The following is a 21,315-nucleotide window of genomic DNA, read 5'->3' on the forward strand; positions in this document are numbered from 1 at the left end:
ACCAGCCAGCAAAAAGGGTAGTTAATTTAAGACAGTTTACAAACTTGGTACATGCAGCTCTTGAGAATTGTAGAATTATAGCTCTCAGAATTGCCAGAAGGTGTTTAGTTTATTTGGTGTCCACAATGTTCGATTAATTTGTTTAGTTGTGTGTATTTTAAAAGTGAATTATTTCACATTTAAAAAAAAATCTAATTGCTAGCTTAATGGAAGATGTGGCAGGGAAGTGGGCCCACAGTCCCATGATCAGCACTCTGTGGGAGCTGAACAGCAGCTGCCTCTTTAGTTGGGACATAGAGCAATTAGGGATACATCCTGCCACAAGTAATGGAGGTTTAAACCATGTGGACATGGGTTGTTTGCTTCAGAAATCTGGAGGTAGATTTTTGGGGCTTCATTCAAAAGCCTTAACAATGGTATCTCTCTATCTTTTGCTGTCATTCTCAGTGTATTGGATTGTTTCTTCGTCCTCATCATCTCAGTAAGAAAGGAGAGGGGTCATTCAAGGGAGCACTTCTTCCCATTTATCTCTATTTAAGGAAGGCAAAGATTTGTGAGAAGCCCCCTTCCAGTCTTTCTCTGCATCTCATTTGCCAGAGCTGGGTCACACGTCTACCCCCAGCCGCTAGCAAAGGATAATGGGGTGTTGTTATTGTTTTACATCCCTTCTGATTTGTCACCTGGAGTTGAGAACACTCTGACCTGAACAGAGTCAGGTTTCCTATAGCAAGAGACAGGGGTCAGGAATGCCTTGTGTCAGGCAGTCCACAAGCATGGCCATGGATTTTTACCCTCCATCTTACTATGGTCCTCTTTAGGAGTTTTACCCCAGCCACCTTCATTGATGTATTTTACCTCAGTGAACTTTGCACTTGCTCATGTTTTTGGCTCCAGGCCCAGATCAACCTTGATCACTTTTCTGGCTCTGTTCTGGTTCTGGCAAAAACAAGATGCTCCATTTGATAGAATAGGGAATTTTAACTCTAAGTCTCCATCGAATTTGCCCAGCTATGTGACCAGGGACATTGTGCATACTTTTTATGAGTTTCTTAAATGCAAGCAAAGGTGTTTTATTAGTGTTAAGATGCCCAGAATTTATAACAGTACCTGATATCTAGTAGGTATCTAAGAAGTACTTGTCCTTTTTAACTCTTAAAAACTTTGAAATAATGATTAAGAAAAAAGAATGTCTTCCTTGTATACACTAGAAGAATCCTTTGATGTATAGACATTCTTGCCACCATGTAATTCCACTTTATGGTAGAAGCATGAGAAAAAGTGAAAGAGAGAGCAAGCAGAAGGGAGAGACTGATTGAATGGCTGAGCAGATTATGTGTTGCTTTGGGAAGTATTTTGTTTTTGTTTTTAAAACAAGCTTAGGGCGCAAGTGATAACTTAGAATATAAAAGCTGTCACTGAGAAAGGTGATCCAATATAATTTTTCTCAAGATTTCAAATCAATGTATTAAGTCTGATTATGAAATTAAACCAGTGAGATTTTATTTGGTGTTTGGTAGTGTAATCAATTATTTCACATGAACAATCAGAATTGTTTTTTTTTCTTCCATTACATCAAATACATTGTTTATACAACTACATTATTTTCTCCTTTTATTGTTTTAAGATCTCATTGTATGTTTAAAATTTTTTTCCCAGTCGCATGTTAAAAGTAATAATAGTTGCCATACGTTCAAGCAGTGAGTGCTTACTGTATACAAGACTTAGTGCCTAGTATGTAGTAAATATATGGTAGGTAGTTATTAATGTAAAACAAATGAATTCAAGACCAGTAGGGAAATGGGCTCTTGACCCTTCAACACAGACATGAATGAATACTTAGGTGGTATAGCACAGGGGAAGATAACTGGGCACTAGAATCAAATCATCCTAGATTTGAATCCTGATTTTGCCACTCGCTGATTGTCTTTTCAGGCCACCTTCTTAACTTTCTTAAAATAGGAGAATCAATCCTACCCCCTCTAGGTTAAGATTTTTTTTTCAAGTCATGCACGTTAAACCCTTAGTTCAGTGCCTGGCACAGTGTGAAAGCTCATTTGGCATTTGCTGTTGTTATTAATCTCTCAACTATTTTTCAGTGATGTTGCATTAAAAATTACCTAATTCAACGATGTACAAAAATAAACAATTTTTCTTGCCTGTGGGCCTGAGAGTCAGCTGGAGTGGTTCTGTGTTGAGCTGTAGGTTGACTTTTTTGACTCACTTGAGGGTGTGGGTTGGGTTCAGTTCTGATCATCTTCCCCGATCAGTGCCTACCTGGGGATGTTCCTCTTACAATGAATGGCAGGAGCACAAGAGGGAAAAACCAAAGCATGCTAACATAGGAGATACCAATTCCACATCCATATATTATTGGACAAAAGGAGTCACATGGTCAGGCCCAAAGTCAGTGGGCCGAGAATCATTCTGCTTAAGGTAGGAAAGAAAATATTTGCTGAAAATAATCTCATCTACCACCATTTGGAAACTTGGCATCCAAGTAAAATAGCATTTTCTGTAAGTGTCCACCTATCTTAACTGCATTTTGCTTCACAGTGACACTACCACCCCTTCTGTACCACAAATATACATTCTATGTCTTTCTCCCATGTGTTAATGGGATTTGGTTATTTTGAATTAATTCACACCAAAGCAATAGGAATAATAATGTGTTGCCTCTTCTCTGGGGTATTTGTACTTTAAAGAAAATATTCTGCAAGGAGAATGGGTAGCCCCCAGGAGTAAAGGAGTGGTGCTGCTATGTTTTGATGCTAGGGTACCAGGATGTAGGGACAGAGAGGCTCTGTGGATCAGTGAGACCCAAGGCAGCATGGGAAGGCAGAGCACTAGATCCAGCAAAGATGGACTGCTAGAAAGCTATTCTTCTGCAGTGTTGCCAAGAGGTAAAGTGCTTACTAGTAAATTTCCTTCTAGCTAAATCTCCTGGGTTTCTTGGGCTGAGAGGAGTCCTTGAGAGGAATATTTATTTGACAACTTCTGGTTTCTTATTTAATTGGAGCCGCATATCTTCTCTAAGGCCATTTATAAGTTGTACCATGCTCTACCGATACAAATTCTATCCAGAGACAAGATCTGTGTTGGAGTTAGCATTTATAACTTTCTATTTCTATTATAAATTTGGGAGAATATGTTCCATGAGAATTAATGGGAAATTCTTGCCACCAAATAGCTGTCATATGTTAGTACTCTTATTAATGTATTAATCATAATATAAACTTTACTGTGAATGTCTTTCTTTCTTTCTTTCTTTTTGCGGGAGGGGGGGTGCACACCTGTGGCACATGGAAGTTCCCAGGCTAGGGGTCAAATGGGAGCTGTAGCTGCCAGTCTATACCACAGCCATGGCAACACCAGATCCCAGCCACATCCACAACCTGCACCTTAACTCGCTGAGTGTGAACCAGTATTCTCATGGACACTATGTCAGGTTCTTAACCTGCTGAGTCACAATGGAAACTCCCAAGATATGTTTTAATTCTTTTACTGAGAATTATCTTATTTTTTATTAAAGTATAGTTGATTTATCCCAGGACATTTTAAAGCTACCTCTCTGAAGAAGACAGAAAACCATGAGACTTTTACCTTTTATGCTCAGTCTCCATTTCAGCAACTCCAGTGTGTTTCCTGGGAAACCCTACATTATCATTATGGGATGATGGCTTCAGTGAGCTGAACTATTTAATTGGTCTTGTATTAACCCTGAAGTTCTAATAAGTCACTCAGAGGATTATATAATTCATGTACAGCATTCTGTAGCTCATTTATGTTTTAAATTACTTTTGTTGCAGACATTAATATGTTTTAGTCTTTGTCACAAAGCTGGATGGTATTTCAGCGACATTTCCTTCTAAAAGTTTACTATTTTACTCCCCAGTTATTTGTCAACTCTGCATTAGATCCTGGGTATATGCAGATTTAGTATTTCAGTTATTTGTAAGTGTTCCTGACGGTCGATACTCCAAAGGAATTTTTAACTTTTCTAGGACACAAATAGGAGTTGTGTAGGGCCCAAGTCACCTAGCTGGTACATGAAGCTTGCTGAACACTCAGCATATATATTCAAAGGTGTTTGGCTGTTTTGTATGCATTGTTGCAGAAGCAATTGCTTTCCTAATGTAATTATTTTAAAGCTTTTTTTTTTAAGTAGCTAATGTATATTGAGCATTTATGAGATACCAGATGCTTAAAGGAGTATTTAAAATGAATTGTTATGTAGAGATATTGTCATTACACCATTTTCCAGGTAAGGAAACAAGGCTTATGAAAGAGAGGTCTTGTTAAATTTACACAGTTCTGAGTGGTGGATCCTGCATTTGAACCTGGAAAGTGAAACTGCAGAGCCCAACTCCTTGCCTACCTCCCCCTTTCAGCATATATGGTAGACATTCAGAGGTTTACAAAATTGGGAGTTCTTACCTGGAAATTACATGTACTGAAGACGTCAAAGGGGAGATGTTATATTCAGCAGTGAGTCAGATCTCTACTTTCTCTATTAGGAAAATAAGAAAAAGTGATTTGTGAAATTGTTTCAGTGGGTGCCCTAGCCAGTATTTATTCTAATGGGTTCGTAAATTACTTTAGTTGAATATTTATAGAATCATCCAAGACCAAGGGGATTATTTATAGTTTCTCACTTATGCTTTCCCATTTTGTGGGGGGAAGTGTAATTCCAAGAGACATATTTGAGAATTTGGTGGTTTTCAAAGGTCTTGGAATATACCCCAATGGACTATCGATGGCTATTGTATTACCATCATTATATTTTGTTTTTATGCAATAATATTTACCTGCCCAAGGTGAATATAAATGTAAAATAACACACAGAATGTAACATCAAATTCCTAGCACATAGCAACTGGTCATTTATTGGAACTCTTAGAGTCAAAGTTTGTGCCTCAAACTTGAGTTTTTGAGGCACCATATGCAGAGGTAGAACAGACTGGCAGGTTGCCCTGTGTTTAGCATTTGGAGGGATAAGTAAAAAATTGTGAGGCTTCATAGCTTGGGGACAAAAGACAGTTACTGGTAAGAAGGGATGTCTTCCACAACTGATGCCTTTCCAAAAAATTCTCATGATGCTGTGATAAATTATTAAGGCTATCAAAATATAAAGGAAGCTGTTTGGACAAGACAGAAAAATAGCAAGACCCATGAAATAGTGAGACCAAAACTCTAATTTTTTTTTTTAGAAACTTGTTGTCTCATTAATCAATTATCAATATCTCTAGCCTTAGCCCTTTCAAAGTTTCCAGTACCTAATGTTGTTTTAGGGGAATGATTTCTCCCCCATTGTGTGCCATTTTGGTGGAACTGTCACTCCACGTACATTGCTCTCTCCTTGCCAAGAAGTGGACCTGTAACACAAGCTGGACAAATTTTCTTTCTTTCCTTGTGTTCTGAAATTTTAATGACAGACATAGCAAGAAGGCAGCAAAAACCATTGGAGGTGGTTCATTTCAGCTCTGGTGGATGATAAGTCTGTCAGTTTGGTTTTTTTTTTTTTTTTTTTTGTCTTTTGTCTTTTTGTTGTTGTTGTTGTTGTTGCTATTTCTTGGGCCGCTCCTGCGGCATATGGAGGTTCCCAGGCTAGGGGTCAAATCGGAGCTGTAGCCTCTGGCCTACGCCAGAGCCACAGCAACGCGGGATCCGAGCCGTGTCTGCAACCTACACCACAGCTCACGGCAACGCTGGATCGTTAACCCACTGAGCAAGGGCAGGGATCGAACCTGCAACCTCATGGTTCCTAGTCGGATTCGTTAACCACTGCGCCACGACGGGAACTCCCTGTCAGTTTGTTTTTATTGTCACAATTCTCAGAGCATCATGGGTTCCTGGGAGCCTTTTCTCTGACTACTTCTTCCCTTAAATATGGACATTTCCCCCAGAACTTCCAATGAGTTACTTTTGTGCTCAAGTTAGATAGGCCCAATTAATTTCTGTTCCTTGCAAACTAAAAATCCTAACTGAAATAGTTGTGTTTTTTGTTTTTTTTTTTTTTGTTTTTTTTTTACAATTATGTAGAAGGGATTTAATGACATAGTTTTGGGAAATATTTAGTAAATGGTTTTCAGAAGAGGAGCACTATTTGAAATTCTCAGAAACAAAAATATGGCACGATTGCTTTCAGGAGCTTTTCAACTGTACATTTTCTTCCACATCCCAATGGACATCAGACCTGTGGAACTGAAAACTAATTTCTAAACTGATCTCTCCCTGGTGGTTCTAGTAAGGACAGAAACAGATATTCCGAATGTTTGTATGAAAGAGCTCTCTGAACCACTTCCCTGCTGTATACATACATACATATATATTTATGCTCCAAACTTCTTCTTGGAATACTGATTTTATTTCCTTACTTATGTGTTTATTCATTCAACAAGTACTTTTCTTTTTCTCTTCACATCAGGGAACAAAGCATGCTGTTATTGCTTATTCTCAGATTCTTTTAAAAGCCCATGAATCAATTGGGGGATGGGGGTAACCAAATAGAACACAAAATAGGATGATCTCTATGGCCACTGGATTGCCAAAAATACACATTCTGCAATTATCATCAGAATGACTTGTTACCATTTGAAAGTAGATGAAGAACGGAGATGCCAGTTATTCAGCCACATTCAAATCCCAAGAAATAGTTTTCTATCCATTCAATTTTGAGTAAATCTTTGGGTCTGGCTGGGTTTTGCTCAGTTTTTTCCACTCCTTCCTAGTTTCTATTCTGCCAAATATCTAATCATGCTCAGATGCATTCTGCATAATAAACTCTTTGCATTTTTCAGTGACTGTTTTTAATACAATACCCTTTAATATCAGTCTGTTCCTTCCCCACTTCCTTCTTTGGAATAACTAGCTTGATTTGGGCTGAATGCTTTTTTTCAGGGTTAATGGCAAAAGTACTAGTTAAGAGTAATACGGTTTTCACCTTCTACTTGATAGCTATTGGCATGCATGCTAGTGTCTGTATCAGATATTAAGGACTTTGTTGCAATTTAAGACTTGGTTGGTTCTGTCAGATATCTGTCTGGGACCTTTCCCTTGATGGAATCTGTCAGCATTTAATAACTCTATCAACAATGAAGCACAGCACAGGTATTGTACTAACAGGTTACATAGGTGTTTGCTTTGGACTTCCCAAGACAATGACTCTGCCTTAAGGAACAGATGGCTGCCAGTTTATAAGGGAGGTGATCTCAGCAAACAGTCAAGGAATAGGGGAAAAGCTGATGAAGGAAACTCACCTTAGCCAGTTTCTAGTACGGACAACTAGAGCTTCATAGTTTTGGGGGATTCTGAAAGACAGTATAGGACAATGGAATGCTCCAGTGAAGAAGAAGGAAGCTGGGGTATGTATTTACCAACTCCCCAGATAACACTGGTCAAGGGCAGCCCTAAGGGCACTCAGCTTCCAGTCTTCCACCTGGACACATGTGGGTGAAGTGTGCTTCCAAGAGCCAGACAAAAACCCCTCAGACAGAGACTCAGGTATTGACAGTAAGCAGCCTTTGATGTGAAGAAATTGGTACTATGGGCAGGGCACCTAAAGCATCATTTATCCACCTTGCAAATTGCAACACAAAGGAAGTAGGGGTGGATGCTTTATGAAAAGATCAGATTAGACACTGCTTATGCAGTATTCTTTGAAGAGAAAGTCATTCTTATGCCAAGGTTTCTGTTTTTCCAGAGATATATAGAGATTTCTACCTTCTAGACATACAGCATTAAAGAATAATTCATTGGGGTTAATTAAGCCAGCAGGACTCTGTATCATCTTCATCAGAATTTCCCAAGAATGCTTTATAAAAATTCAGATTCCTAGGTTTTAACTCTAGACTGGCAATCAAATCTCTGGGGGTCGGAGGACAGAAAGAAGCTCCAAGAAATATTTGCGAATTCCTCCAATTTGAAAATATCTGAGTATTTGCCCTTTGCCTGATAATCTTAACATCTTAAAATAAAAATACTGCTTTTTTTCATTATAATATTAATGCACACTCAAATCTGTGTAAGTCATCTCTGTCTTATTTCACCTCTACATCTGCAGTGCTTACCTAGCACAGGCTTGTCACATAGTGAATGCTCAATAGGTACTAGTCAAATAAGTGAATGCTTATTATAGAATCTAGAATGCAAGCATTCTTGGTGATTGAATGACTCACACCGTAGTGTGAATAAATTTGTCAACTCTTTTCCTCTAAGGAAGGATGAACAGATGCAATAATAGAACACTGGGAACCAGAGGGAAGGCACTGATAAAAATGGAATAAGGATCAGACTTCCAGCTACAAGATGATCCATCTGCACAAAGAGGATACAGTTAGCACCTGACATGTTTGCCTGCCCAATGTCCATTACTTTGCCATTGGATACATCACCATAATATTCCTTTGGGAAAACACTCCTCCCCTGTGCACAGCCCATAGTGCTTGTGAAAGCATGACTCAGATGTGGCCAGTCATCTTATTTCATCTTCAGGCTCACAGGGAAGGATCTGTGGTTCAATTGGTATCAATTAGAGGTTAGTCCAAATAAGAAATTAAAGAGGATTCTTAAATTCATGGAGAGAGAAGATAAATACCTGTTAGCTTTGCTCAAATGGTTGAATATAGGTCTATACCATCTTTACCATCGCATGGGGAAATGGTGCTTAAGAATGAAACCAAATGAGTAAGAAGGAAAACCAAGAATTGGAGACAGACTCACAAGAACACTATTGGGGTTCCTGGATACAGCCATGTCTGAAGCTCCTGTAACTGGCATGACTTGCCACTTACAGGAGCCAGTGTTGGTTATATTTTTGTCACCTGAAACAAAAAGAGTCCCAAATGTAAAAAAAGATTGAGATTAACTGACATCCAAGGAAGATCACCAGGTTGTCATTGAACATCTACAGTTGTCTCAAAGAAGTGGGCCTGAACCCCTGCTCTCCTAGTTCCTACCTGAGCGAAATTTAGCTGTTGCCTAAAGTTTCTAATCCTCAATTTATTCTTATAGAGAACTTGGAATATAATGTACCTCATGGTGTTGTGAGGGTTATATACATTAAGAATAACCATGAAGATGAAATGGTAGAGTTATTCATTAAAGTTCCTTCAGATGAATTTCCTTCACTTGTAGGGCATCCTTGCCACCACCACTTAGCTAAGAAAGTCCTCTTGATAATTCCGAAAGCCTCCATTAAATAGTATTGCTCATGGATTAAGGCATGCTACATACAGTGGGTAAATTTTCAAAGGGTGTTCAAGATATTGGACAATGTTTTCTCCTCATTGCCAAGTAATTTGTGACTATCAGGGAATATTTTGGCCTCTTGAATGGTGTTTGATCTTCTACATGATGTAAAAGGGAAAGTGTGAAGTTGAAGATTATTATAGACTGTATTTTCCAAAGATTGATATAACACTATCTCCCATTCCAGGTTTTGTTTAGCACTGTGACCTTGCTTCTGCCCATCAAGAGGTAGAAGGTAATTCCCCTTCCCTTAAACCTGGGCATTTCTTAGTGATCCACTTTTGTCACAGAATACAAAGGAAGTGACACCAAAAATGAGTCTGAAGACCTAGGTGAATGCTTGTTCTCCAGATGCTCCTATTTGGGATAATACTTATATAACTGAGCTGCCATGCTATGAGATTCCCAAAGCACATAGAAAGTCCACTTGTAGGGAGAGTCCATGGCCTCTTTGAGTCATTCTGACCCAAGTGACAGGCATGTGAGTGAATACACTTCTTGATGAATCCAGGCTCTAGACAATACAAATATAGTTCGCTCCTAGCCTCAATGTATCTTCAGCTAGGGGTGTATTTGTTCTAAGCACAGAAGAGGTATTCGTATTATGCCTTTTTGAATTCCTGACTTAGAACTTGTTATTGTTTCACACAACTAAAATTTGAGATGTTTTCTAATCATTAGCAATAGATAACTAGAACACATGGGAAAGCCTAGCTATCAAGGAACATCCCTCAGCCTTGAAGACATGATGATATTTATTGGACCAAAACTCTGTCAAACAGGACATACATATACTGGCAAAATGTAAACAACCAAATGGAAAACAAACCAACAAAACCCATCAGAACAAAACTCAGAACATTAGGTTACTAGAATTGGAAGTACATTTGATCATCAACCAGAACTATCTCATTTATAGAGGAGTATACCACCCCAAGTGTTGGTGTTGTAATGTTCAGGAGCCAAGACATAAACATCTATACATATAAGAATGTATACAATGTATAAAAATCTATACATACAAGAATGAGATAACTAATAAGGTAACATACTATCACTGGAGTCTGAGGTCAGCCAGACCTGGGCTCAAATCTCTTTACTCCAACCCTACTAGTTGAGTGATCTTTTACAAATTTTTTTAATCATCTTAAGGCTCAGTTTCCCCTATATGCAAGACAGAGGGACAAATATTTTCTTCATAGATGTATTATATTAAATAAGACAAAGCTGCACTTGGTATATTGCCTGGTAATAATAAACATTCCATGTCTTAATTATCACTGTTATAATAACTGTGTTGAATATTGTGTTCGAAGCCACTTGCAAATTATTTTTAATTGGATAAATCTGACATACAATATTGTATAAATTTAACGTATACAGCATGTTACTTTCATACACTTATATTGTAATGTGGTTACTGTAACAATGAAATTTAACACATCGCATGTTTAGAGTAGTATTATCATCTATATTCAATATACTGTGCATTAGATCTCAATACCTCACTAAGTGCCTAAGATTGTACTCTCAAATACCATTCAGTCTTATCTCCCTAGCCCTCATCTCTGGTTAACCACCATTTTACTCTCTTGTTTTTGCTGTTGTTGTTGCTTTGTTTCGTGGGGGGTTTTTTTGGTTTTTTTTTTTTTTTTTTTGGCTTTTTAGGGCCGCACCTGCAGCATATGGAAATTCCCAGGCTACAGGTCAAACTGGAACTGCAGCTGCCTGCCTACACCACAGCTAGAGCAATGTGAGATCCAAGCTGTGTCTGCACCCTACACTGCAGCTCACGGCAATGGCGAATCCTTAACCCAATGAGTGAGGCCAGGGATAGAACCCACACCATCATGGATACTAGTCAGGTTCATAACCTGCTAAGCCAGTATGGGAACTCCCTGTTTTGTGGTTTTTTTTTTTAGTTTCCATAAATAGGTGATATCCTACTGTACTTACTTGTCTCTTTGCCTGACTTATCTCACTCAGCATAATGTACTCAAGGTCCATCCAGGTAGTTGCACATGGCAAGATACCCTCTTTTCTCATGGCTGAAAAATCTTCCACTATGTATATACATACTCGGTTTTTTTTGTATGTTTTGTCTTTTTGAGGGCCCCACCCAAGACATGTGGTGGTTCCCAGGCTAGGGGTCAGATCCGAGCTGTGTCTGCGACATACACCACAGCTCACGGCAACACCAGACCCTTAATGCACTGAGCAGGGCCAGGGATCGAACCCGTAACCTCATGGATCCTAGTCTGATTTGTTTCCACTGCATCACGATGGGAACTCCTTGTTTTTTTTTTTTTTTTTTTAAACTTTATACCTTATTTTTATTTTTTTCCTTTTTTTTCTTTTCTTTTTTTAAATTGTTATTTCCCAATACAATTTTTTCCTACTGTACAGCATGGTGACTCAGTTATATGTACATGTATACATTCTTTTTTCTCACATTACCATGCTCAATCATAAGTGAACAGACATAGTTCCCAGTGCTACACAGCAGGATCTCATGGTTAATCCATTCCAAAGGCAATAGTTGGCATCCATTAACCCCAAGCTCCCAATCCATCCCACTCCCTCCCCCTCCCTCTTGGCAACCACAAATCTATTCTCCAAGTCCATGAGTTTCTTTTCTGTGGAAAGGTTCCTTTGTGCCATCTATTAGATTCCAGATATAAGTGATAGTATATGGTGTTTGTCTTTCTCTCTCTGACTTACTTCACTCAGGATGAGAGTCTCTAGTTCCATTCATGTTGATGCAAATGGCATTATGTCATTCTTTTTTATGGCTGAGTAGTATTCCATTATGTATATATACACCACATCTTCCTATTCCAATCATCTGTTGATGGATGTTTGGGTTGTTTCCATGTCTTTGCTATTGTGAAGAGTGGTGCAATGAACATGCAGGTGCAGGTGTCTTTTTTAAGGAATGTTTTGTCTGGATATATGCCCAAGAGTGGGATTGCTGGGTCATATGGTAGTTCTATGTACAGTTTTCTAAGGTGCCTCCATACTGTTCTCCATAGTGGTTGTACCAGCTTACATTCCCACCAACAGTGCTAGAGGGTTCCCTTTTCTCCACACCCTCTCTAGCATTTATTATTTGTGGACTTATTAATGATGGCCATTCTGACTGGTATGAGGTGGTATCTCATGGTAGTTTTGATTTGCATTTCTCTAATAATCAGGGATGTTGAGTGTTTTTTCATGTTCTTGTTGGCCATCTATATGTCTTCCTTGGAGAATAGTCTATTCAGGTCTTTTGCCCATTTTTCAATTCGGTTGTTGGATTTTTTTGCTGTTGAGTTGTATAAGTTGCTTGTATATTTTAGAGATTAAGCCCTTGTCAGTTGCATCATTTGGAATTATTTTTTTTAAATCCATTCATGTATTGATCCATTTTGGGCTGTTTCCATTCTTGGCTATTGTGAATCATGCTGTGATAAACAGGGGAATGCATCTATCTAGTCAAACTCCCCTTTTGATTTCCTTTGGATACTTACCCAGTATGGAATTTCTGGATTCTAAAACATAAGCTAACTTTCAATAAAGATGATAATAATATTCTATGGTGGAAACCAGAATAAGAATTCTAGTTAATATTCATTAATATGCACAATCCATGAACTAGATCAAGGTTCCTTTTAAGAATTGCCTCCCTTAATGATCACAACAACATTGTGAATCAGCTACCAGTATATCTCATTTAAGAGAAAGAAATTGAGGAATTTAAAGTATAGGTACTGTGTTCCAGGTCACACAGTGATTAAGTGGTAATCAGACGGCAGAGCAGTAGCTCTTAATCACCATGCCATATTGTGTTTCCCTGTTGGATACATTTCCTTTGAGTTTTTAAATGAGGAGCCCTCTTTTAGGTCAAGCCACCACCATATTACACTACCAGCATGGTCCATGGCACTACAGAAACATGAGGTCTCTTGGAGTTACCGCACTGAGATGCAGAACAGGTAACTGCCCTAATGTATATGCAATGGAGTCACTGAAAGAAAGGGAGACATAACTCAACAGGGAATGAAGACAGGTTCATTGTGGTTCCCCATGGGTGATTCAGCACTTTCAAGGTCAATTTAATATGGAAAATATTGCCAATTCCTATTCATTGAAGACCTGATGCCTGATGCCAAAATCACTTAAATGACTCAGGAAACTCTGTCCTTATCATTTTGCACTGAATATACCTTTTAAGGGTGGGACTGGTGTTTTGCTTTGAATTTTGGCAGGCTGGCAAACATCTCAAATGTTTTCTGAATGATCCTTAGCTTATAGTGCACTTCCTGTCCCATAGGTGTAGCACTAAAAAAAAAAAAAAAAATATTCACTAGATTCTCCCTGCTCAAAGAGTGATCCATGGACCAGCAGGATCAGTATCTCCTTGGGATTTGCTAGCCATGCAGAATTTCAAGGCCCAACCCCACATCTATTAACTCAGAATTTGCGTTTTAATATGATAAATGTGTATATTAATCATGTAAGTTAGTATGAAAACCACTTTCTAGACCCATATTTATTGAAAACTTCCTCTGTGTCACCTATTTTTCTAAGCTTGAAATAAACAGAAATTTTCTGAATTCATGGGGGGAAATGTCTAAGAATCAAGTAAAAAAAAAAAACTCTTGTGCTTACTAATTTTTAATAAGAAAGTAAGAGTAGATGAGGTTTTCTGGGAACCTTGCCCTTTATTAGCATGAGGGACAAGACTACTCCAAAGATCTGAGACCTAAATGAATGGAAGAGGTGAATGTGTAAAGATAAGAGAGAGGGATACTAAGGCAGAGAACAAAGCATGTGCTGTCAGGAGGTAAGAATGAGCCTGAAGTGTCTGGAGAATGGAAGGAAGGTCAGAGTAGTGAGTGACAGAAAAAGACAGGAGACAGGTCATTCATTCAACAAACAGTTACTAAGAACAAAGGCAGTGCTAGGAACTGTCCTAGGTGCTGGAGATATTCTTGTCCACAAAACCAACGTTCCATTCTAAAGTTCTTATTCTAGTGACTGAACCAGATAAGTGACAAATGTGACAGAAACCAAAGAAGGATCTGGTGGTAGGAAGTTATAGAAGGGGTTTTATCTTAGGGGAGGGGGTGGCAAATTATGGAACATGGGCCAAATTCAGATGGCCACCTGCTTTTATAAACAAAAATTTTATTGTAATACAGGTCCTTCTCATGAATGTATACATGTTCTACAGATGCTATCATACAACCATGGAGAAGTTGAGTAGTTATCACAGAGATAATATGGTTTCCAAAGTCTAATATATTTACTATCTGGATGTTCACAGAAAAAGTCTTTCTTAAAAGATAGAGTGTCTGGGGGTAGGGTGAGAGGATGGCTCTCTGGGAAAGCAATGATTGAGCAAAAAAAATAGGCAAGACCCACATGACATAGGGTCATTTATTTTTTATTTTATGAAAGTATAGTTGACTTACAATGTTATGTTAGCTTCTGGTGTATAGCTAAGTGATTGAGTCAAACATACATGTAATTGTTTTCATTTGCTAATCCCAAACTCCCTATGCATCCCTCTTCCACCCCTCCCTCTTGGCAACCACATTTGTTCTCTATATCTGTGAGTCTGTTTCTGTTTCATAGATAACTCATTTGTATCATATTGTAGATTCCACATCTAAGTGATATCATATAGTATTTGTCTTTCTCTTTCTGGCTTACTTCACTTAGTATGATAAGTTCTAGTTCCATCCATGTTGCTGTGAGTGGTATTATTTCATTCTTTTTTATGGCTAAGTAGTATTCCATTGCATATATGTGCCACATCTTCTTTCTCCATTCATTTGTTGATGGACATTTAGTTTTTTTCCATGTCTTGGCTATTTTAAATAGTGCTACAGTGAACATAAGGGTATGTGTCTCTTTTTGAATTATAGTTTTGTGAAGATATATGCCTAGGGGTGGGATTGCTGGATCATATGGCAATTCCATTTTTAATTTTTTTGAGGCCTCTCCATACTGTTTTCCACAATGGCTGCATCGATTTACATTCCGTGGGTTCACACAGGGCCTTTTAGACCATAGTGAGGAATTTAGGTTTTAAGTGTCATAAAATATCATTGTATAGTTTTAACTAGGGGGTAAAATAATTTACTTTTTTAAAAGCTTGCTAGCAGAACATAGGGTTCAAAACTTTAGCTGAGTTTCTGCCAGATTTTAGTCAACAAAGGCACCTGGTGTTGACAGCTGAACTGTTTTCCCTTTGATCTTGGCTCTATCTAGCTTAGGTGGATTTTTGGCCAGACTAAGAACCACAGGATGTTTAATGCAGAGGAGATGTCCCCTTTCCCACCCTTGTGTTTTCTAACAGCATTATGATTACTAGGGCTTTGTACAATTTCCTTGTGAATGACTGACTGGGAACAATTCTTTGAAAGGGATGTAGTAATTTACCCCCATTGCCTGTCTACAGGGGAACAAAGCTGCCCTTATTTTTAGCTTAATGCCATGATTACTTTTGAATGTCTTGGCTGCCTTTATTCATTCATCTATTCAACAAATATTTATCAAGTGCCTATTATGGACAAGGCCGTGCATTTGGCAGGGTAGATGAAAGCCCTACCTTAGAAAGGTCTTATTTAGTGTTGCCAAAAAGCCTGAAGAGGCAGATGTAGGAGAAATTTCCAGGCGACTATACTATTCGAAGGAATGAAAGAAATACGGCCTCTCTAAAAGGATTAGGGCTTTTATATTAAAAAGAGAAGGTTGAAAGGGGATGTAATTGGAGCCATTCCAATCCTGAAGGGCATGGATGCCTTTAACAAAGCCAGAGATATTAAAATGAGGGTCACACAACAGGATAAGATGTTAAGAGTTCCTATACCTGACTTTTATGTAGCACTTAGAACTTTTCAGGTACTGGAAAAAGGAATTGACTGATTTAATCTTCATCATAATTTTTAGTAAGATCATTATTTTAAGAATGAGGAAACAGAGAGCATAAGTAACTTCCAAGCTCACACAGCTTATAGTGGGGGAGCCAGGATTAGAAACCAGAGGTATTGGACCCTCAAGCTAATATGGAATGTTTCTCATTCATTTCTTCATATTCTTGGAATTACTGCGAGATTCAAGAAAAAGTTTGGAGAACAAGGGGCATGGAATGGAAATACTCTATCTTTACTTTTTAAAGCTGATTGTCAGGAAGACAGCTATCTCTCCTAGAGCTTTCTTCTTGTCCCTTTAACAGGAAATGAATGCCGGCCTATGGTGGAAATCTTTATAAGGTGTGGCAAAGAGAATGTAGCTACATTATGAATCACTCTAATCTCTGGCTTGGAATTGACAATCCTGAAATTCCTCATATAGATCCAGCCTAAAGGTAATCAGAGGGTACATGCTGACTCTAAGTTTATTTATTTGCAAAAGATAATGTATAAAAACATTAATAGATGTGACGAAGAAAGCTTGAGAAGCTAATGAGTAACAATGCTAGTTAAAATGTGTTGAATGTTCAATGTGAGGTCAGTTTGTGCTAAACATATTATGCACATGATGTATAATGATCTTATGAGTTAATTATTACTGTTAAGCCTGTTTCATACATGAAGGAATTGAAAATTAGAGATGTTAATCTTGTGTTAGGTGACAGAATCAGGACTTTTTGTGCTTCTAAATGTAAACAAAGTTTATATATGCACTCTATGAGACTAGTGTCATTTTCTCTGTTGCTAACTGCATATTATATCCAAAGACATATGCCAAAGTGAATTTTTAATCTTTAGTTCAACTGACCTGCTAGATTCTTGGCATGTTGGTCAAGAAAGACCATAAATGAAGCTGGTAATCTTTCTGATGTGCAATTTCTGATCAATAGCTCCTGAGAGCCTTTCAGCTGTGAACTGGAGCCATGCTGACCTTTCTATCAATGACTTGGGAAATGAGTCAGCCTGAATTACACTCCAGAGGAGGCAATGCCCATTTCAACTCCAGATAAAGCAAGACATAAATAGGGAAAAGCAGCTTGATAAATTCCAGCCATACCATTTCTGTTAGCGATGAGTCACGTTAAAGACCACAGGGAGAGAAGAGGCAGAGCCTTTCATGGCTTTGCAATAAAGAAACCACTGTTAAATCCACTTCTGTGGCCTCCTTTTATCAGGGCTTTATGCTATTGACATAGTGATGGATTTGCACTGATTGGCTGATTGATCTATCCATTTATTTATCCATCCAACAAATATTAAGTGTGTTTTCTAAATTAATATTCCATTTCATCAGGTCAGTGTCCCCAAAAGTGTGGTTCTCAGATCAGTAGCATCAGCATCACCTGGAAATTTGTTAAAAAATATAAACTCTCAGGTCCAACCTGGACAATCAGAAGCTGAGGGTAGGCTCCAGAAAATTGTGTTTTAATCAAAACCTGCCTGTGATAGATGCTAAATTATTGATCTATGCAACTCCTATGCTGTAAAGACTCATTCTTCCAGTCTTGACTGGATCCCTTGAAGGCAGGACCCTGCTTCTCTAAATCCTTGCTGGGTCTCTAGGGCTCAGTGCAAACTAAGCATATTCTGTTCTCTTAAAACCTCTTACTGAATGGATGAATGAACAAAGGTCCAGAGCTACATATGTGCAAGGAACCTTTTTTTTTCCTCCAGTCAAATTTCATGACTTGTGGACAAGAGACTCAAAAGTAGAAAGTGGGAAGGACTTAGGCAAGATCAAGAAAAGTCCCAAGGGTCCCAGGGTCCCAGGTACTAACTTAATGCCAATGCACAAAGGATATAGTTGATGTATTCCTTACCCTTCCTTCCTTCTGCAGTTTGACACAGTGACCTAGGTCTCCTTCAGGGAAAATCATCAAGACATATAAACCTCAGAATAAGTATATATGTCATGATTTATGATTCTATTAAGAGCTCTGACATGGGAGCTGCTGGCCATCTGCTTGCCATTCATCTATACTGAGAACAGAGTGAGAAGGGATACACTTTATATAGAACAAGAGAAAATAATCTTAGAGAAGACAAACTATTTCCCAACAATGAAAAAAGTAGCATGCATTCTTCACAAATTTCTCATTCATTCACTCAACTGAGTAAATATTTCCTGAGCATCTACTATGAGCCAGACACTGTGCAAGGTGCTGGAGATACAATGAGATAAAGAATCACAACAATTGATTAGCTGCAATGGAACTACATGCTATCAAGGAAAATTATATCATTCTGTGAAAGTTTTTAATCTGGGCATCTAAATACTTCTGGAAAGATTTGGAAGGTCTGACCTGAAAAGTAACAGATAGCCTGGGACCTGGAGGGTGAAAAGGAATTAGTGAAATAATGAGCATCCTAATCTCGGAAATATTTTAAGTATTCTTGTTGAAATAGTTTATCTAGGTTACAGAGGAGGTAGAAGCAGAAGGGAATTTGTGCCCAAAGGTGAAGCCATTGGCAAATTCCCAGGGCCCTATGCCACCTGAGTATTTATACTTTCTGGTTCTAGCAGTGAGAGGCAGTAGGAACTCAAGGCAGGATTCAGGCCAAGGTTAGATGTCTACTATTTTTTGATAAAGGCAAACCTTGGAATAATGACCATGGCCAAATAATCAATAGCCAGTTTCTTAAAAGACAGAGCGAGCTGTGAAAGATAAAGATGATTGGCTTTGACTTTCTCTGTCAGCTGGTGTCTTGCTTATCAGGAGAGCCCGAGGACAAAGATATGAGCAAGGAGATGGGTTTGGGGAAATGCAAAGTCTCGATTCTGCAGAGACATTTCTTGCTTGGTTATTTATTTGATTCTTTCAGAGCAAGAGTGTTTAAAGAGGCAAAGGAAATCATAAATGGAATAGAGTCTAATTTTCACACACTGCTTGCAAAAGACAGACCAAGAGAAAGAGGATTATCATAATTTGTGCTCAAGAAAGCACGTGCTGTTGACTGGGAATAGGACTCTCCCACTGGGAGTAGAATGCTCCTTATGCCAGCTACCACTGAAACATCATGTGGTTTCTAGAACACTGGTGCCAGCAACTCAGCCCATTTTTCTACTAATTCTGTTACACCTGGGGCCAAATGGTACCCAATACAATCCTAGGTGATTAATATCTGTTGCAATTGAGCCTGCCTGTAATGTGGTCATGTCCTGGGTACTAGCACTGTAATTATTCAGGAAGGTCATGGGGCTATTTCTTGCAGCTATAATTGGTGATGACTTCACCTTTTAACAACAGCAGTGTGTCTAGGTCAATCTTACTGTCAAGTGGCAGGCTAAAGTTAAGGGACACGAAAACATTTAGGCTTTTGGACAATAGCCTCTTCCTCTTTGTATCCTGTGTTCTTAGAACAATGATTGACAGTTTGGAGCCACAGTGTTAGGGAGAGGAAGACTTGTGAGGGTGGATCTAGAGAGGGAAGGAATAAAGGGAGAGTAGAAACCTGATCTGAGCTCTAGATAGATGGTTTTCAACTGGATACATATTAGACTCGTTGAGAGTTTCTGTGTGTTTTAACATTTACTGAATATAAGAAGCATAAATAGAACTGTCCACATCAATAGTATACAGCTTGATGAACACATATTAAGAAACATAGTATCAGCAGCATCTCAGAAGCTCCTCCTTTGCCCCTTTCCAGTCATTCATTACCCCCGTCCAAGGGGAAATGCTTTCTAGACTTCCAATGCCATAGAAGAGTTTTGATTGTTTTGGAACATACATATTGGAATAATCATACTCTGCTTTCTGGCTTCTTTCACTCAGCATTATATGTGTGATTTCTCCATACTGTGTGGTATTCATATGCTCATTTTCATTGTTTATTGTGTTCCTTTATGTGACTATAGCGTTTATCTCATCTTCATGGGCAATTGGTTCCTTTTCTGTTTTTGGCTATTGAGAGTAGTACTGCTGTGAACATTTTTGGATATATGTCTTTTTGGTGTACATACAGGGGCATTGCTTCTGGGATGTATTTCTATTAGGAGTGAAATTTCTAGGTCATAGGGCATGTATAAGTTTAGCTTTAACAGATATTGCCAAGCAATTTTCCAAAGTGATGGTACCACTATACATGCCCATCTGTAGTATAAAAATTTCTGGTTACGCCTCAGCTTCATCTACACTTAGTTTTGAATACCTTTGTTATTTTTACCTCTTTGGTGCATATGTAGTCATATTCCTTGATAGCATTTGGTGCACTTCCCTGATGATTAATGAAATTGAGTACCTTTTCCTGTGTGTACTGATCAGTTATATAATCCCTGTTTCAAAGTTACTGCTTTAGTCTTTTGCCCAATTTCCTACTGTGTTTTTTGTCTTTCTCTCTGATTTGTGGGAGTTCTTAATAGATTCTGGATAGGAGTCGGTGATGGATTTATATATTCTATTTTTTTGCTTTTTAGGGACACACTTGTGGCATATGGAAGTTCCCAGGCTAGGGGCTGAATCAGAGCTGCAGCTGCTGACCTATACCATGGCCACAGCAATACCAGATCCTTAATTCACTGAGGGAGGCCAGGGATTGAACCCACACCCTCATGGATACTAGTTGGGTTCATTACCGCTGAAGCACGATGGGAATTCCAGGATTTATGTATTTTAAATATATTCATCCCATAAACTTTCTTAATGCTGTGTTTTGATGTACAGAGTTCTTAATTTTAATATAATCTGATTTATCCTACTTTTCTTGATGGGTAGTGCTTTTAGTGTCAAAATTTTTATCTATTTCATGGTCATAATTTTTTCCTTTTCTCTTTTCAAAGTTTTATTATTTCAGTTTTTATTTATTTATTTTTGCTTTTTTGGGGCCACACCTGTGGCATATGGAGGTTCTCAGGCTAGGGCAGAATCAAAGCTATAGCTTCCAGCCTACACCACAGCCACAGCAACACCAGATCCAAACCTCTTCTGCGACCTACACCACAGCTCGTGGCAACACTGGATCCTTAACACACTGAGCAAGGCCAGGGATCCAGCCTGCATTGTCATGGGTCCTAGTCAGGTTCGTTAACCGCTGAGCCACAAAGGGAACTCCCTACTTTAGTTTCTTTAAATTTAGATACGAAATTCAGTTGGAATCAGCATTTGCA

The 21,315-nt window shown here is 38.5% G+C and overlaps 1 long non-coding RNA gene across 3 annotated transcripts in view; it reads right to left on the bottom strand.

Annotated features, from left to right (window-relative positions):
• Positions 1 to 1,480: 1,480 nt before the first annotated feature.
• The window catches only part of LOC106505628 (uncharacterized), a 179,422-nt gene continuing 159,587 nt past the window's right edge, over positions 1,481 to 21,315 (bottom strand). The window contains exon 5 of one of the 3 annotated variants that reach the window (XR_014823445.1): positions 1,481 to 4,507. This is a non-coding gene — a long non-coding RNA (uncharacterized LOC106505628). The remainder of the gene's footprint in view (positions 4,508 to 21,315) is intronic. The other 2 variants (XR_001300230.3, XR_014823446.1) reach the window with 2 other exon arrangements.

Source organism: Sus scrofa, chromosome 13 (genome assembly GCF_054392235.1).
Source record: "Sus scrofa isolate SSC_HxYL_T2T_F1_AM1 chromosome 13, Sscrofa_HxYL_maternal_Yorkshire_Landrace_v2.0, whole genome shotgun sequence".
NCBI lineage: Eukaryota > Metazoa > Chordata > Mammalia > Artiodactyla > Suidae > Sus > Sus scrofa.